This window comes from Pan troglodytes, chromosome 10, assembly GCF_028858775.2.
Source record: "Pan troglodytes isolate AG18354 chromosome 10, NHGRI_mPanTro3-v2.0_pri, whole genome shotgun sequence".
Taxonomy (NCBI): Eukaryota; Metazoa; Chordata; class Mammalia; order Primates; family Hominidae; genus Pan; species Pan troglodytes.
Genome location: NC_072408.2, coordinates 30,948,376 through 30,968,926, shown reverse-complemented (window position 1 = coordinate 30,968,926; position 20,551 = coordinate 30,948,376). Strand labels below are relative to the sequence as shown.

The 20,551-nt window shown below is 37.1% G+C and overlaps 1 protein-coding gene and 1 non-coding gene across 2 annotated transcripts in view; one reads left to right on the top strand and one right to left on the bottom strand.

Moving 5' to 3' along the window:
• Positions 1-20,551, bottom strand: part of WIF1 (WNT inhibitory factor 1) — a 71,724-nt gene that overhangs the window by 29,676 nt on the left and 21,497 nt on the right. The gene's annotated exons all lie outside the window — the stretch shown is intronic.
• Positions 15,886-15,992, top strand: LOC112205206 (U6 spliceosomal RNA). Its single transcript, XR_002939043.1, has one exon. It is a non-coding gene; the product is annotated as a U6 spliceosomal RNA (small nuclear RNA).

The window sequence follows — 20,551 nt, the reverse complement described above, 5'->3', positions numbered from 1 at the left end:
AATGTAATTAATTATATTAATTAATTTTTGCATTCTATCCATTAATTAAAGAAATTACATTAACATGGGCTAGAAGGAGGTTGCAAAAGAATATGACCCTACAAGCAATATAAAATTTATTTTACAACATGAAAGATATTAAGAGATACATGGTAGACATTCAAACAATTTGCTGCTTTAAATCACAGTATCACATGCAGCAGGCATTAAGGACTTCACATGAGGATAATAATGCCAAGGGGTAGTCTCAGATGCTGTGGGAACTTGTCCATACTTGAAGTTAATTGAGAAACACTTCCTGGTTTCACTAGGCCAAAAGGATAACCTTCATGGACCAAATTCCCACTGCATCCCCTCCTGTGAGTTGTGGTCAAGTTTCCAAAAGACCACTGTGAACAGTTCCCTAGGTGGGTAACAACATTGTTTAAATTAATTTATAAAATTGATTCACTAGGATGGCCCTGAGAATAAAGGGTCATAAGGCAGGTAATTCTTACCCTGTTTAAGGGAAGGCAGAGGTTTATAAGAAGTCGGATGAAAGGAGTGTTGTCAGGAAAGGTAATTCAATTTGGAATGAATTCCTTTGAAAGAGAGAACAGTATTTCTGTCCCTGCAGGAAAACCAATGACTATTAAAAGTGGATTTGTTTTCATGAATCCAGGTGTTTTAAATGACTTCTACCACCTGCACTTCCCTCTACATTTTACTAGATAATATGTATCATTTAACATACTGTTCTAAAACGTATTTTATTTGGCACTATGAAAGGATTTAGTGATAGATGCCCTTATAATGAATAACATTTGAATTATTTCTATTACTAAGTACAGTAACAACAATCACACAATAAACTTGGGTGTAATGCACACCATGTGCCAAAACATTCTAAAGACTTAACAGTACATATAATGATGGAAAAGAACTAAATGGATAGAATGCAAAAAACTTTGAAATTAAAAGGTCAAATACCATATAAGTTATCATTTGCTACCCCATAATTATATCTTTGAGCTTTGTCACATTATAAATTAAATATACCTTTCTATGTGTGATATATTTAAAAATTACATTTGTAAAACTACAATAATTTTAACAAATATAATTTAATTTTAAAAATAAACTTTTAGTTAATAAGAAAAACTAGACACCAAGATTAAAACAATGATTGTGTAGAATTGATGGTGATTTTTTTCCTTTTCTCTCTTTTTCAGATTTTCTATATGTGAATTTATATCTTTTCATGAAATAAGTGCATTTATTTTTTTTTTAAAAAGCATTAATCGTGTACCCTCCTTTCAGTTCCGTGGCTGATGATTCTTTTTCCATAATTCTCTGATCATAGATAAAATATTCTTCTTGAACATCTATTTAACGTGGCTGTGTTTAAACAACAATTTTATTTAAATCTCTTGCATGTCTCCTTGAAAGTGCAGCAATTTGCATAAAATAGCTTCTGAACGTCTCTTTCAAAAAGTTTTGATGATGTTCAAAGAATATGGAACTGAAAAAATTCCATTCGGAGGCCAGAAACATAACTTCACAGAGCCTTCAGGTATGACCACAGAAGGTAGACTGAGAAGCATGGAATCTGTTATACTTAGCATCAGAGAGTTGATAATGAGCAGTGGCACGACTGCTCCACATGATGCAGCTAGGCTTAATAGATTTCTCTGGACACCCAATACTCTGATCTAATCAATAACACACTTTACACAAAAGTGTCCCTTTTATTTCTTTGAGAATCAGTAAACATTTGTCTTATTCTAATAAGACTGTTCATAAGGCAGGAACTGGTTTCCTTCTTGGATCTTATCAGCAAAAGGCAGTTACCAGAGTAAACCGTTTTCTTTCTTGCTGAAGATGATAACTAACGGTGCATGAATCTCTGAAACATGTAATTTCCTGGATACTTGGTACATTTCTTTAAAAAAGATTTTGTCTGTGGTTTTCATTGCCTCTTTAAAAATTCTAACTTCACACTGGGAAGTTTTAAGATTAAAAAAAAAAAAGAAAAAAGAAAAATTTTAACTTGAAAACCATTTAGAAATTGACTAACCTTTTATCTCTGATGTTGACACTAACTTTTTTCAAAGTTTTACTTTGCCATTGTAAAGAAATCTAAAACCATCAATACTATGAAAATATTTCCACAAATATAGTATTATGAACTACAGAGTAAATATATCCTTCATTTAACCTAAGGGCTTAAATTAAAAGCCACAAGAAATGGCTGATGAACAATATATTTATGCCATACTCTAACTTCTAGACAGGACTTTCTGTTTTTACTTTATTTATAATAAATATTCTTAGACCCAAATCTCCCCATTGGAAAAACTTATTTGAGAGCAAATAAAATCTAAATTCTATGCCAAAGAGAACAGAGAACTAGCTTTAAAGTTTGGGAACAATTTCCACAAATTGTAGATTTATTATTTAGATAAAAGGAACTCAGAGCATGAACAGTAATAGAGAAATGGTATACTGGAGAGTCTAAAACCTCTATTAGGAAAAAGTACATTTTGTTCCATTAAATGACACTAGAGGAAACTCAGGTAAAGGCAAACAGAGTAATTATTTGGGAAACACATGAAAAGGTTGCTTTGTATTCAAACAAAGAATGGGTCTATTCAGGAGAATAATTCACTGGCCTGGTTTGCCATGCAGTAAATTTTCTTTTCATGGAGAAGCATAAAAGACACCCAAATATTATCAAGAGAGGAGTGCTGGAGGTCATTTAACTTGCTTCCAATGGACTTGGCTGAATATTAGGATTGTTCCTTCCAGATGAGATGAAGACATCATTTAAACAGCAAAATGGGACAATTCATAGGGCCTTTGTTCTGGCACTCCTTTTAGGGTAGACATAGAGAAAGGAAGCAGAGAATTGCATTAACCATTGAGAGGAATGAAGAGAATCCAGTATTTCTCTTCTACCTTTGAAGTTCTGTGTTTATGGTGTGTACTTAATCTAATAAGCACAATAATTGTAGGAGCCTCTGAGTTAAGAATCAAAGATCTTTCAGAAAACCAAGGACTTCAAACCTCTTTTAACCCATATATCATGATGCTGACCTAAGTGCTCATGGAAGAACATTAAAACAATAAAGTTATCATCTTTGTTCTAAAGAAGGTTTCAGGCATTTATAGATACAAAACACACAAAAGCTGTAAGGTTTGAAAATTTTCAAATAATTTTTGTTGAATGTTTATTATACTGCAGTTACTGTTTATTTAATTCTCACAACAGCCTATTATTGTTACAGCATACAAGTGAATTCAGATTCGCAGATTCACTGTGAATTCAGATTAGCAGATTCACTGGGTATGAGAGGTACTAAAGAGATGTAAAATAGATCGTACGCTGTATGTGAAGGGCCAGAAAAAATCTAAAATAAGCAAGAAAGGAAAATAGTTCAATGTTAAAGACCCAAACAAAACGAATAAGCATGTCCAATGATTAAAATAATCTGAATATCTAGAGCAAAAATTGCCAGATCTCACATTCTTCCTCAGAATTCTTCTTGTTACCTCTGCAAAATTTCATCCTTCAAACTCAAAGCTCATTATCTTTGGACTCTGTGACACTCTTCTGATTCTCATATCACTTCTTGATTTTCCTGCATTTCCTCATTAACTCTCCTCTCAGCTCATAATCATATAAAATCACTAAGACTCTTTTTATATTGTCATGAAGCTCAGGTATTTTCACAGATTGAACCATTTCCCTGTAGACAGCAATGCTCAACATGAACCATTCACATCCTTCTTCCAAAGCACAGACTCTTCTTGCCATCTGCTTCATGCCCATGCTCATGTGCATGGAGCCTGGTTCATTATCTTCCAAAATCAGCTTCCCCCACTTGATTTCTCTTTTCTTTTCTTTCCTTTCCTTTCCTCTTTTCCTTTTCCCTTTCCCTTTCCTTTCCTTTCCTCTCCTCTTTTCTCTTTTCTTTTATTTGCACCTCACTCTTGCCCAGGCTGGGATGCAGTAGCACGATCATGGCTCACTGTAGCCTCAACCTCCTGGGCTCAAGCCATCCTCCCATCTCACCCCTCCAAGTAGCTGGAATTACAGGCATGAGCCACTGTGCCTAGCCACACTTAATTTCTTTTTAGCTGCCAACGGTCCTGTTATTGTTTCAATTAACAAAGATACTGAAGCTCAGGGTTATTGCTGTTTCTTACCTCTATCTCATGTCCCCACAGAAAGACACCAAAATCTTATCCTTTCTTCTTTTATATCTTATGATTCTGTACCTTCCTTTCATCCTCACCACTTCCACCTGAATCCAGCATTTATTTCCTCATATTGGCATTTTTATAACATTCTTTGAAATATTCTTTTTGCCCTTCTCTTTAAAAGTGGCCAATACATCAAATGAAACCACAACTTTTGCCCTTCTCTTCAAAAGTGGCCAATACATCAAATGAAACCACAACTTTTGCCATGTTACAATCCTTTCCTGTCCCTGCTTATGGATGGGATAAGGCCTTCGGCCTGTTAGGTGTCTCCACAGCCTGGTTCCTTTATCTTTTTATCTCTCACTACTCTCCAACAGGCATCATCTTCTGGAGCTTACTGGCCCGAGGTGATACCATAGCCATGCCTATATTCCAGTGATTTAACCTCTACTGACCTTCAATAGGACTTAAACCAGCTTGGCCCTTGAACATCTACCACTATGTATTATTATTTAACTTTTCATATGTTTATATCTTGTATTCTCATCTAAATGTTGGATTCCTTGTGGCTAAGAATGGGACTACATATTTTTTCCAATGGTCTACTGGAGACTCACTCAGCATTGTGCACAGCAAGGCATTTGAAAAATATCTGCTGAATAAGTGAATGAATGACCTACTGAGAGGCATCCAGAAGTGTAAACCCGGTGCGTTCCAGAACACATTGTTGTGGTAAAATGGCATTAGCCTCTGATTCTAGTGACAGGCAGCAGCTTTTCTGTTTGGCAATTGCTAAGTTACTTTTATGGGCCAAAAACTTCTCTCTTACTCTTCTGTGTGGTCAGTCATTGCAGCCCACAATTGAGAATACAGAGCACTTTTGAAAAAAAGAACAATCAAACACTGACATTTGTTATCTACCCGATCTGTGTGTAGTTTATAACTGTTTTATGCTTGTTCTGGCACAAACCTTTGGCAATGAGGCTCCCAGAAAGAATGAAAGGAGATAATGTAAATGAGGTCCTGTTCTGACACAAGACTTTGCCCAAGGCTCTTCTGGTTTATATTTCCCTCTTGGGTTCCAGTCACTTTGCCTTCTATAAATTACAGGATGTAATTGTGCTATCACTGGGAAACTGTGAAACACAGATTGAGTATCCCTTATCCAAAATGCTTGGGACCAGAAGTGTTTTGGATTTTAGATTTTTTTTCAAATTTTGGAATATTTGAATATATATAATAAGATATCTTGGGGATGGGACCCAAGTCTAAACACAAAATTCATCCATATTTCATATACACCTTATAGGCTGAAGGTAGTTGTATATAATATTTTAAATAATTTTGCAATTAGTCACATGAAGTCAGGTGTGGAATTTTCCACTTGTGGTGTCATGTTGGCCATTAAAAGTTTCAGATTTTGGAGCGTTTCAGATTTTGGATTAGGAATGCTCAACCTATATCAACAATGACTATTTTTCCCTGCCTGCTTTTGAAACTAGCTCTTAGAAGAACTTGTTTCAAAAGGAAAAGGGAAAGCACCTTCTCATGCAGCGTAGCTATTTATTTTACTGATCATGGCTTAAACAGGCGATAGAAGAAACATTGCCTAAAGAGAAAATCTCAATTAGCCAACTTCTTCTGTTCTAGTCATTGTTTTTATACACACTAGACTAGATCACAGCCAGTGGGCTGGACTGAGGGAGTGAGGTTATTGGAATATAATGGTGATATTAAAACTTGAAGTTCAAATAAACACATCCAGGACTATGAGAGTTTTGTAAATTAAAACTGGCAGGAGATCACAGTTTGGCTTCACATGAATCTGAAATTTCTAAGACATTTTCCATTTTTTCCTCCTAGGGTTTGGAATCACCACTGTTCATGCAAACCAGAAACAGACCTGGCTATCTGACAAATCATTGGCTAGTCGCTCTCTTTCAAGATGTCTAAAGATAGAGAAGCAACAGAGGGCTATATTGCTATTTTGTATTAAATAAAACCAACAGTTAAGGTTTTTTACTTTTATTTTTTGAGGAAGGGGTGACAGAAAAGTAGAAAAGCAAAGCATTGGGAAATGGAAAACACTTTGTTCAGCTCATCTAAAAATTGAAAAAAAAAAAAGGTATTGGTATAAATATAGTCTTTAAACCAAATTTAGCCCTGTTCAGCACACTGCTTTCACTGGTTTGCCAAAATTTATAATGGAAAGGGTGGTGTAGGCAGCAGTGGGGCTTCTGAAAACTTCTGTTCCCCTCGAGCTTCCAGGACAAGTGCCTCCTCCTCACAGTAAGCCTGCTCCAACTCAAGCAGTAGCAAAGTCCTGGGTCGATGCCAACCTAAAAATTGGGCATGGGAAGGAAGGAGGCATTAGGCAACTATGGTGGGGTAAGATAAGGGACTGAGGAAAGAAAATGTCGTTACAAGTGGTGTGGTTGACACTGTGGGGACCAGGGTCAGTCTAAACAGGAGGTGTGGAAAAAGGAACAGCATGGAGAAACTTGAGAGCACAATGACACATTTCTGTTAGATGCTAAGGCAAGATGATGATTCCAGAGCATGGAGGTGCCCAGAAAGCAGCAGTGTGTGTGCAGGTACTTGGGAGAAGAAGGGAGAGGGAGACAGTTCTGGAAAGGGAAAAGGAATCTCTTTCCTAGTGTTTCTTTCTTTTTTTTTTTTTTTTCATCTCATCTCAAGGCTTACATTTGAATATTTCTTTTCTTAAAGCTTCAGAAGCAGTTATTGAATATTCATCTGTATGAAGGGAAAAGAGAACTGTGCTAAGAGCTATTCCTTTACTAATAATTTTTTTAAACCTGAGCAATTGGCTGGGCATGGTGGCTCAAACCTGTAATCCCAGCACTTTGGGAGGCTGAGGCAGTGGATCATGAGGTCAGGAGTTTGAGACCAGCCTGCCCAACATAGTGAAACCCCATCTCTACTAAAAATAATAATTAAAAAAAAATAGCTGGGCATGGTGGTGCACACCTGTAATCCCAGCTACTCTGGAGGCTGAGGCAGGAGAACTGCTTAAACGTGGGAGGCAGAGGTTGCTGTGAGCCAAGATCGCACCACTGCACTTCAGCCTGGGTGACAGAGTGAGACTCCATCTCGGGGGAAAAAATAAAACAAAACAAAAATCCTAAGCAATTACCCTCACACCTTATGCAGTACATTTGTTCTTCATCAATATCTAATTCCCTTGTTCTCTCCTTCATGCATTTCACATGGTGGTATATTTCAGCAAATCAAAATTTTTAGGACAGAATGATATTTACAAAGTGTACATAAAAACTTGAGTAGCACATATAAGTAACTTAAAGAGGCAAAATTAATGTTCCATTTCTTTCACAGTTCTTTAAAATGCATAGTTACCTCCAGGGGTGTATATTTACTTCATTCTATTGATAAAAAGTAAATGTCAAAATTTTAAACTTGAAATATCAGAAGATATATTCAGTGATGACTTCCAAAATATTTTAAATTAGGTCATATTTTTCTTAGTTTAGCTCTAGGTAGTTTTCTTAAATTCTTTAGTATTTTTTCATTGAATCCACATGGACAGTATTAACTTATTCTTTGATTTAAAAAAAAGGAGGAAAAAAAACACAGACTTTCCCCCTTAGCTTAATGTTTTGAAAAAATGCATTAGATACTTTCATAAAGGTTATGAGAAGAGCCTTAATTTGACATTTTTGTTCAAGTAATTGCAATTGCATATTTCAGAATACTATATTACAAGGTATCTTCTAATGAGCAGTTTGTTCTATTCCTACCTAAGAGTCAAACAGGAAAAAAAAAGTCTGTAACCTCTTGGTTACAGATTTTCAAAGTCCAAAACTAGTCTTACCAAAGAAGATTTTAAGAACAGTCATGTATTTGATAAATTTTATTTTACACTTTAGAAAAAGTCATTGCCTAAAAGATATAACATACTTGGCTCTTTTAATTTTCTTCTAAGCTCTTCTAATCATTTGCTATTTAAAAGTTGTTACTCATACATGCATTATTCATTCTGTTTAAGAAAAAGAGAAACTAAGGCAGAACTGAACATTTCCTGAGAAGCACTGATGATGACAAGCCATAATCTGAGGACTAACTAAATCTATATGGCCAACTTCAATTGTCCTCCCAATCCCCAAGAAATTCTTGTAAACATCATTAGTCTCTCCCTTCTTGTACACACAACAGTTTCATAGTTTTCCCCCAGGTATGCTGTCCCATTCCTGCTATCTTCTCTCAACTGATGTCAATATCCACAAAGAAAACAGAGATTACTATATACGAATCCTCTCAACATCCCCCCCATCTATCTACAAATAGTCTAATATCCAATCCTGGTTCCTTTCCATATCCTCTGAGACTGGCCCCATCATTTATGCCATCTGTGCACATGTAAGTATACTAATGTGATGAAAAGATTAAAAACTCTGTCTCTACCATCATTATGCTTTTAAAAGAGTCTATAACCATGGCCTCAGTTTTCTTGCCCATCAGTCTTTACTACAGTATGGTTTTTGCCCTAGTCACTATTAAAATTTCTCATAAAAGGTTACTGATGATTTCCAAGTTGCTAAGTCCAATGAGCCCTTTCCCATCTCTATCTCTCCTGTCTTCTATGAAATTTTTAAATGACAAGTAACTTCTCCTTCTCTTCTTTTTTGATGTATACATAGCAACTCTCTCTGAGTTTTCCTTCTCCTTCTCCAATCACTTTCTCTAGTCACCTTCACATGCTCTTCTCTCTATAATTGCACCTCAAAAAAAAAAGTTCTGAATGTGGGTCTATGCATCCTTAGAGAATGCATAGCTTCGATGTTCATATGCATATGAATATTTTTCTGGGGGGGAGCAGATTCTAGCTTTCATCACATTCTCAAAAGAATCTATGACTCAAAAAAGTTAAGAACCATTGTCTTAAATGTTGATGTTCCCAGGAAACAACTACTAGTCTGCTCTTCTGGCTTATGCTCTCTTTTTGGGGGCATCTTATCTATTTCCATGACTTCAAATTACACCTACATTTCATTAGCCTCCAAGATTTTTATCTCCAGTTTTCACCCTTCTCCTAATCTCTAGATTCATATTGACAACTGTCTACTGGATTTCTCCCTTTGGACTTAACATTGGAAAGATAATGGACAAACTCATTATCTTCCCAATGAGGCTGTTCATTTGTATTCCTTAGGAAAGCATAATATACCTATTACCCAAGACATAAACTTGGCAGTTTTTCTTAGACTGCAAACTTATTTCTTACCAACTACCTCCACAAATTCTCATTGATTTCTCAGCTTTATTCCTATCTTTTCCTTCCCAATATTATGACCAAAATTCAGACATTTCTCCCTCATGCTCCTAACCTACCTCCCTGGTAACTCATGCGCTCCAGATTTATTCCCTCAATCGGCACCATCATCCAATTTTTCTTCTTAAATGCCAACTGGAATATATCACTGCTCCTACTTAACACCCTTAATGGTTTCTTATTACAATGAAGACTTTGGCTAGCTACAACTTTCTCTCTAGCTCTGCCCACCAGCCTCTTCTCCCACATCCTGCCTCACAGGTCTTTGATCTGGCCATATCAAGCTTCAAGTTAACTTAGCCACCAGCCTCTGTCATGAATCTTATTTCATACTCTATGCCTGGAGTATCCACTCCCTGCACTTGCCCACCAAGCAGACTTTGACTTACCTCTCCAAGCTTGGATGAAATGTCATCTCTTCATTTAAACTGCCCTTGCTACAGATGCTTCTTTCCTGTCCCCTTCCTCATCTTTATACTATTGTACTTACGGTAAAAATCTATTTTCTTGTCTCTTCCCCCTGGCCCCTACCCCAATTAAACTCTCCTCATTGGAAGGGATTTTTTCTCTTCTTATTTGAATCTGCAGTGACTAATCTATTTTTTGTGGCTGAAAAACTGTTTCTAAAAAATGAATGCAAACTTTAAGTTAGTATAGTCTAAAAAAATAGGTAACTCACCTTTTACCATGTCCATTTAAGGCATGAAATTTCTGACTTTCAATGAAACAGAAGTTCAAGTATACTTGCAAAGCCTTGGCTGAGAGAGGTAGACATTTGGGTCCCAGTCAACAGTCAGCGGGAAATGGGAAAAGGGGTCAACAAGGGAGACTAAGCTGGTCCAGAGCTGGCTCTTGAAGGGAGAGAGCCAACAGTCCAAATAACAATGGCCACGAGGCTGGGGAGAATGTGGGTGAAATCTGGGCTAGAGTGAGACCTGCTTGGCTTGAATTCTAACTCTACTATTTACTAGCTGGCCTTGGGTACAGGCTTAGCCTTACATTCATTCAACATATATGTATGGAGTGTGCCAGGCATAAGGCATTGTGTGTGCCTGAGATGCCAAGCTGAGTCAAAACGGACCTAGTATTTGTCCTTATGGAGCTTGCAGGCTGGAAGGGAGCTGATCATTAATCAAGTAAGTAAAAAATCAAAACTGTGATAAAGGGCTTCAGAGAAGTACATGGGGTTCTTTGAGAATGTGTGCTTTGGCTTAACTTGGGGGTCAGGAACAGCTTGCTTGAGAAAGGATGGCAGAACTGAGATCTGCTCAGTGAGCAGAGGTTAAACAGGTGAAGGAGGGGCAGCTTTTTAAGCAGAGGAAAGATCAGTTGCGTAAGCTCTGGGAGGACTCTGGCAAGCTTGAGGAACCCAAGGAAGCCAGTGTCTACTTTGCAGTGCTGTTGTGAGGATAAAATAATGCATGTAAAGTAGGTGAAAATGTTGGCACATTGTAAGCATTCAACAAATGCTAGTTACTATACACAGGATCAATATAAAGTCCTTTATTGGTGCAGTGTGGTAGCAGGAGTCCCTTGACAGTGGCAGTACCCATAGAAAAAAGCAGCTTGGAGATTCCTGGGTGATGGGAGCTGGAGGGGTGTGATCAACGGAGGGTCTCTGTAATGCATTGTGGGTATAGGGAGTAAGGTTCAGAATGAAAGCAGGGGCTGTGAAAATAGTCCAAAACAACCTTCCTTTTCTAGTTCAAGTTAGCACATATAGGCAAAATTGGAATTATCTTATTTCTTTAACTTTAAAATGTCTTATCAAACTATTAATTTGCAGGAAATTTAAAGGATAGCGGAATAAGTTAAACTACACCACAAAGATGTAATCAGCAAAATCCAGACTATAGAAAACTCTACAGGGCAAAAACCTAGTTTCTTTAATAAAAATTTGAAGGAATGAAAAAAAGACATAGAGAGGAAATCCCATGTATTTTCTAGTATTATGCAAGACAAGTATTTTATATATTATATATATATTCCATATATAATATATATTATACATTATATATATTATTCCCAGTATTATACAAGGAAATCTCCATGTATTTCCCAGTATTATACAAGGCAAAACAACAGAAGTCTTTTTCCCTATCTTTGAGAATCTCTGATAATAATACTATTTGCCTGAACTTAGCTAATAAGAGTATCTGCTTCTGTTTAAATTAAATTCAATATTGTATCCTATATAACCAATTTCCTGTATTACAGTTTGAATAAAAAGAAATCACAGACTAGGTAAAATGGTATTGTGATTAAATTCTACTGTGTTTATATTTCCAAAAGCAAGTTTGATTTTCATAGGTCTTGCCTTTTACCCCAGGAATCCATTTCAATGAATAGCTCTGATCAAAGGTTTAAAAGTAAATTAATTCTAATTAATTAAGAACAAAATCTTTTCCAAATTGAGATACACACAGAAGAGCAAATCATTATATCTGGCTGATCTTTCTGTGTTCATGCCTTCTTTTATTCATTCACCCAGTAAATATTTACTGAGTAGTTTCCATGTGCCAGGTTCTGCTCTAGGCACTAGGGATGCAGCAGTCAGCAAAAGAAGTAAAAACTCTTGGCCCTCATGGAGCCTACTTCTGATATGAGAAAGAGGAGGAGACACATAATTTTTAAAGAAATATTTAAATGAACATATATCAAGTAATGACAGGCACTATGTGGAAGACTTCAGTGGAGAAAGATGGTAGAGAATAAAATGTGGGACATATATACCATGGAATACTATGCAGCCATAAAAAAGAATGAGTTCATGTCCTTTGCAGGGACATGGATGAAGTTGGAAACCATCATTCTCAGCAAACTAACACAGGAACAGGAAACCAAACACCACATGTTCTCACTTATAAGTGGGAGTTGAACAGCAAGAACACATGGACACAGGGAGGGGAACATCACACACCGGGGCTTGTCGGGGGGTGGGGGGCTAGGGGAAGGATAGCATTAGAGAAACATAATGTAGATGACGGGTTGATGGGTGCAGCAAACCACCATGGCATGTGTATACCTATGTAACAAGCCTGCAAGTTCTCCACATGTATCCCAGAACATAAATATATATATGTGTATATATATGTATATATATATACATGTATATGTGTGTGTATATATATATATGTGTGTATATATATATATATATGCATGGTAGGGGATTGCTGTTTCTGAGAGGACAGACTCAGAAGACTGCTGGGCTGGGATGTTTTACTAGAGACTGGAATAAAGTGAGAGAGCAAGCTATGCAGATATCTGGGGGAAGAGCAGAGGGAATGCTTAGTGCCAAGTCCTTCAGGTGGCAGTGTACCTGGCACATTCATAAAAATAGTGAAGAGGCCAGTGTGGCTGTATCAGAGTGGATGGGTACCATGGTTATGAGCATGCAGCTCATGGGGAAGCAATGCCTTAACCCAAGCAAAGCTGTCTGGAGATCTCAGAGGAGGAACCCGAGACAGAGCCCATAATAACAAGATCAGTTTTAAACATCCTCTGGGGCCAGAGGAAACTCTGTAGGTGACATCAACTCCTGTCTGCCTCTTACCTCTGATCTCTCTTGTCCATGACCCCTCTCCTGGAGGAGCTAGACCCTACTGAGAAGGGTCAACCATGTTGCAACCAACCAAGCTGCAGCTAAGGGAAAGGAGAATCTTAACTTTAAATAAGGATCATAATTTTAACTACCACACAGAAGAGGAGATTTTAATTACTGGCATGAGAATAATCTTAGCACTAAAGTAATCAGAGAACATTTTATTATGTCAGGTTGACTACAGAAATCTCAGGATCTGCCTGAGCATCCATCCAAAGACCTAAAGAGAAAGTAGCCTAGTGGTAGGTTTGCAGGAGCTGCTGTGAGAAAGAGTAAAGATCGCTCTGTGTGATTACACATGATGGCATTTTGCTTCTTTGGTGCAATAATTTATGTAAGGATGTTAAGAGTAAAAGAGCGGCAGCAGATTTGCCATTTGTAACGTTAGCCAAACTCATAGTCTGTTTTTTTTGTTTGTTTTTTGCCTGCTTAACACATGCCAGAATATTAGGACACACCTGAGCCCTCCTTCATTACTTTTTACTTATATTAAGTTATACCTTAGCTTTTTAATTTCTAAAAATTGTTTTCTGCAAATTTTGAGTACTTGTAAGTAATTCCTGTTCCTAGATGTATACCTATTTAATGGTAATCACTCTTTTCTGAAAGCGCAGCAAATGACAGTATTTTACAGTCAAAATAAGTGGTTATAAAACAAATGAGAGCAGACACTATAGTTAGTCAAGCTGATTCATTAAAAAAATACATACACACACACAGACACATTAAAGTTGAATCAACTGTCATCTTTTAGTGATGACTGTTGATCTGATGTGATGAGAGAAAGTTCCCGCATGTGGATAGGTGGATTTGGCTCCCGGATGGTCTGGAACATGGTTAACTCATACAGACTGATTCTGGCCCCAGTTCAAACTTCTAAGCCTTTGTTCTTGAGGCTCAGAGGATGGCTTTGAAGTTCAGGATAAAGCTCTTCTAACACACCATTACCAAAGAAGAACCTTTTGATTATGATCTCATGAAAGTATAATCAATAACTTACATAAGTTAAAACCATGGCAAACAGTGACGGTTCTGTAATTGGACCTTTATGAATTCCATATGTTACAGTCTCGGCATTAGCTAACAGTCCTGCATAATACACATATCTCTTCCCCAAACATAGCAGCTGAACTTTCTTAAAAGGCTATGAAACTTTTCACAGCTACTGTCAGCCTTGAACTCTTCAAACCCCTGAGCATGGGTGTAGTACCTAAAGGGCAGGATTTTTGGAAAGTCTGAAAGGACAAATATTTCTCCCAGATCCAATAAACACTCATTTGTGGAAAGCAATTTAATCAAAGACAGTAACTTTTTACCTAATTGCATGGCTTGTGTACTTTGAAAAATATATCGGGGGGAAAATACTTTTCTGAAAAATCATTGTTAAAATATAAGTGAAAATATATTCATTTAGCAAAGACATGCTCTCATGTGAAGATCCCAAATGCCTGGGAAGCCATTATGTCATTAACCACATTATCTAGGGTTTATATTTGTTTCCTCTTTCTCATTAAATGAAATTGCATTATTAGCAAATTAGAAATGTGGGTGTTTAGTGTAGCTTGATTGCCTTCGCTTTGGGAGGAAGGGAAGTAAGCATGAAAAAAACAAAACCAACAGAATTTTCTGATCTATCTAAGGGGGCAACAAAGAAGTCTGAATTGAAGGAGCACTTAATGACAGAATAAAAGATATCCAAGGAAAGATTAGTCCCATCTTTTTGTACTAAACATGAGATCTTTAAAGAGAGATGAGTATATAAAACCAAATGCAATAAATAAAGAGGGCACACATCAAAGGAGTTATTTTTGTGTCTTGGCTTCTTCTTTCCCAATAACTATTACTAACTTCCCTCCCACTCCCCACTCCATCGTCACCTTAGTGAGTTTTGTTACCTGTTATCATGGATTCTCCTCCTCCTCCTCCTTCCTCTTCTTCTTATTTATTTATTTATTTATTTATTTATTTATTTATTTATTTATTTTGACAAGGTCTCTCTCTGTCACCCGGGCTAAAGTGCAGTGGTGCAATTTTGACTCACTGCAGCCTCCATCTCCTGGGCTCAAGCCATCCTCTCACCTCAACCTCTGCAGTGGCTGGGACTACAGGTGCATGCCACCACATCAGACTAATTTTTGTATTTTTTTTTTTTTTTTTTTGTAGAGGCAGGGTCTTACTATGTTGCCCAAGCTGGTCTTGAACTCCTGGGCTCAAGCAATCCTACTGCCTCAGGCCCCCCAAAGTACTAGGATTACAGGTGTGAGCCACTAGTGCCCAGCTTGAATTTTTCTTTATTTTGGAACATATTTGAAAGTTGCCAAAGCCACTTCTGAGCAAATTTGTGTCTCTAGATTCTCTAGTTCAAAATAGCACTCTCAAGCAATCCTTGTGGCTCTACTGCCACTACAGAGAACTTTTCCTCTTGTAAATATGTTAGTATCTTTCAAATTAGAAATACTCACAATACATTCATTGTACTCATTGCATTAAAAATATGATATTTGGCCCCATATCTCCTCTATTTGATTATAATTCCTAGAGGCAGAGATGATAACTATTTATCAGTCTATTTTCAATAGTCCGTTTTATTTTGTAAAGGTAATTTCAAATGTCTTGCACACAAAAAAAAGGATGATCAAAGAAAACCAGTAACACCAAAGGGGAAAGAGATCAGGTTTTTGAATATCTTCAGTTTGACTATCTTTAAAGAAAATATCAGTGAGCTTGTTAGGGCCCCAGTTGTAATAGAAGGAAATAGGTTACATAAAGAAGAAAAGAAAAGAAGCAGATCGTGCTCACTTCGGCAGCACATATACTAAAATTGAAACGATACAGAGAAGGTTAGCATGGCCCCTGTGCAAGGATGACATGCAAATTCATGAAGCATTCCATATTTTTCAAAACTTAATTCAAGATGGATTACATACTTAAATGTAAAACCCAAAACCATAAAAACCCTAGAAGAAAACCTAAGCAATACCATTCAGGACATAGGCATGGGCAAAGACTTCATGACTAAAACACCAAAAGCAATTTCAAGAAAAGCCAAAATTGACAAATGGGATCTAAATAAACTAAAGAGCTTCTGCACAGCAAAAGAATCTATCATCAGAATGAACAAGTGACCTACAGAATGGGAGAAAATTTTTGCAATATACCCATCTGACAAAGGTCTAATATCCAGAATCTACAAGGAACTTAAACAAATTTACAAGAAACAAACAACCCCATCAAAAAGTGGGCAAAGGATATGAACAGACACTTCTCAAAAGAAGACATTTATGTGGCTGATAAATATATAAAAATAAGCTCATTATCACTGGTCATTAGAGATATGCAAACCAAAACCACAATGAGATACCATCTCATGCCAGTTAGAATGGCAGTCATTAAAAAGTCTAGAAACAACAGATGCTGGCGAGGATGTGGAGAAATAGGAATGCTTTTACACTGTTGGTGGGAGTGTAAATTAGTTCAACCATTGTGGAAAGACAGTGTGGCAATTTCTCAAGGATCTACAACCAGAAATACCACTTGACCCAGCAATCCCATTACTGGGTATATACCCAAAGTATAATAAATCATTCTATTATAAAGACACATGCACACATATGTTTATTGCAGCACTATGTACAATAGCAAAGACTTGTAACCAACTCAAATGCCCATCAGTGATAGACTGGATAAAGAAAATGTGGCACATATACACCATAGAATGCTATGCAGCCATAAAAAGAATGAGATCATGTCCTTTGCAGGGACATGGATGAAGCTGGAAGCCATCATTCTTAGCAAACTAACACAGGAACAGAAACTCAAACACCACATGTTCTCATTCATAAGTGGGAGTTGAACAATGAGAACACATGGACATAGGGAGGGGAACAACACACACTGGGGCCTGTCAGGAGTGGAGGGCAAGGGGAGGGAGAACATTAGGAGACACCTAATGCATGTGGGGCTTAAAACCTAGATGACGGGTTGATAGGTGCAGCAAACCACCATGGCACATGTATACCTATGTAACAAACCTGCACATTCTGCACATGTATCCTGGAACTTAAAAAAAAAAAAAGAAACAGATCAATAGAAAAAAACTCGATGTATCCAAATCAGCAAGGCTGATGTAATCTGATTCATGATTTGTGTGGATGTATGGAAACTAAGAGCTCTGAAAACTGGGCCTCTTTTATTCACCTTAAAAAAAAAGAAGAACAGCTCTGAGAATTATACACCAGTCAGTATCAATATTTGTTTTCATGGCTTTATTAATAGCTAGATGAACAACCTAAACATCAACATAGAGTCACAAGATGCAAGCCGTGCCATATTAAATTGATGTCTTTGCTCAAAAGAGAGGACAAGAAACAATAGAGATATCTACCTCCATTTCAAAATTGATATTGATTCCTTCCTACATGGCATAGTTATAAAATGAGAAATCTAGCCTCTACCATTCTAGGGGATGGCTAAACAATAGATTTAAGAGTCACACCCAAAGCAGAAACCTATGTCAGCCTGGTGGACACACTGGGTGCTATTTTATTCAGGTTAGTCTCAGAAACGAATCTATTAGATATTCTTGTTAGTGACTTTGACAAACACAAATATGAAGATGCTCAAGTTGCCTACTTCTTTTTCCTACTTTTCTCACTCCCAAGTCTTATCATTTATTCATACTAGTCTACGTTTCTTTTCCTGATCCCTCCAAAATCACTTTGTTTCAAAAAATCAAGTCCTTCCTCAACATTTATTTCTAAATTATCTCCTGACCAGAGAGTGAATCTTTCCACAGAACTCTTTCTGTTGCCATTTTTATAATCACCTTAGCATTGTCTTTTATGTATTTCTGTCTTTGGTGTCTTCCCTTAATTTTCTTTGATTGTATCATATCACTTTGTGTGATAGGATTAGAGGAAATTAAAATTCAAAATGTTCTAGTATCACACAGGAAAAACATGTTTACTAAATGGAAGAAGTGAGGAAGAGAGGAATTGTAATTCTAGGATTGGCAGATTCTGGTGAAAAGCACTCATCTCCAAGAATGAGCCAAATTTATAAAACAAATTAAGAGAAGGACAATAGCACATCAGGGTTAGTACATGTTGTGCTAGCATAATGTCTTTCCTGCTCCATAGGCAGTGGATAAAATAAGTCAATTTATGAACACAGACTTTTAGAAATAGGTTAACATAGGGTCAGGCCAATTTTTCAAAGTCATGTAAAAATAGCACTATTTTTAAACATATATATTATCTGACTGTTAAACACTTTTCAACTCTGTTTGAAAAATCTGTATCTGTAGTTCCTTTTGATGCTCTTGGAATGTCCATAATAAGGAATCTCAGAGAGCTTTGTAAACAGGCCAGTCTTCACAAAGCCCTTCTAAGGGAAAATAGCAGATCACAACACATACCACTTTAGAGCTGGAAAAATTCTAAGAGATCATATGGGGAAGTGGAGGGCTAGGCAGGTTAAGTTACATTTCTAAAGCCCCCCAGTCAGGACTGGCTCAGCATGCTTTCCATGATATCATATGGCTGCCACACCAACCACTTCCGTTTTGCTATTGTTCAATACCTACTATGTCCTGGGCATTGTGCTGGGCAAAATGGATCATGGCCAGAACTGAGTCACCAAGTAGTGCTTGCAACTAGCCCACTCAGCTATTGCCTCAAAATTGAACATTAAAGTCTGTGTGTGTGTGTGTGTAATGGATAACACAAAAACAGATCAATGGCCTTCCCCATACTCCATTCCAGAGAAAAACTGTAGGCAACTTTTTCTTTCCACATTTTATGGGACTGTGATATGGTGATGTTGTATCCTAAGACTGAAGCACAGTGAAAAACCCTGCCCTGGTTGTCAGAAAACCTGTGCCCTTTAGCCAGCTCTATTGCTAACTCCCTCTGGGAAGTCAGTCATCATTTCTAGTCCTTGGTTTCCTCATCTGAAAAATAAGGTGGTTCAACTAATCTTTAAGATTCCCTCCCTTCTAAGAGTTCAGAATTCTAAGCAAGCCCTTAGCAATTTCTTCTAAGATTTAACATAGAGTCCAGAGCATTTGGGAAGAGAATATAGCTCATTCTGCATACATACCTAAGTAGAGAATTTATGGACTCGATATAGACTTAGGTCTTAAAGTCCCAGCATAATTGTTCTGTGCTCTTAGTGACCTAAGATCTAATAAGCAATCTTCTCAGAAACACATGTGAACCTAGAAATTTGATGCACAAATCTCTTTGGAGACATATCTTTGCCTTTATCAATTCCTGATGTTTTCAAAATGTATAGAAATCTTTTGATAGCCAATTTATGAGATTACTTAGAGTGAGCCAACGGGAATGATTGAGAATGATTTCCCTCCATCAGACCTGCCCATTTCCCTCCTATTTGCCGCATGTTCACTGCAGCAGATTTTGCTCAAATAAGCCACATGATGCTCCTGCCTTTGAAGTGGCTACAGAAGATGCTCTGCAGCAGAGAGGCCAGCAGTCTATAAACAATAATTTGTGTATGCCTACCAGGCTCCCCTTCTCCCCAACCCGCCACCTTGAACTGTTGTATTCCATAGAGAGCAAATTTAGCAGAAGTTAGCAGACACTTCAAAGCCCGAAACAGAGTCTTTACTCAGATATCAAGACTGCTGGTTCAAGGGAAGCCAGCTCTTTGGCTGCCTGGGTACTTTCTCCAAAGACTCTCCTATATCTACCCTTTCCTCTTCTTCCTCTTGGATATACAGCTCTGGGAGCGCTGATTAGCAAGTTTATTTGCCTTTTCTTTTACAAGCACCCATAAGAATGTATTTGTTAGCTCAGTTTCCTCATTTTTATACAATGTAGCATACACATTCTTTCTCTTAAAAAGTGCTGTTTTCCAGCCAGTAATGACAATAACTCTTTAAGTTTTGACGTTGATCTACTTGTTAATCCCACTGTACTTCGTCCTTAAGAAAATTGAGGAAATAACACCTCTGAGCATTAGGAGAATATATTATTTAATATTAAAAACATTTTTAAAGCATTTCTATAAAAATAAATGTCCCAAACTCTGTTATTTAAAAATATTTATGAATAAATGCATGTGCACATGTATATGAAGCATACAAAGAAACTCATAAAAATATTTTACTCAGTCATTTAAAAGTAGTAGAAAATATGCTTCCTTATTATGTTCAAAAGGAATTATTTGGTTTATTTTTTAGGAATTACCTACTAGTTTTGTATTTGTAGGCTAGAAGTATAATTTATAATGTAGCATCTATCTGATGGGTCCCGTGTTCACAATTATAGTCATGCCCATGCAAAGCCTCTAAACTTGAGGGATCTTAACAGCCCTGATGAAAAGGGAGATCACTCACCCACCACTTACTGATCCCCCACTGCCCCCTACAGTATAAAATTCCCACTGAGAAAAACTTGTCCTAACTGAACAAAAATGTAGGCACAAATCAACAA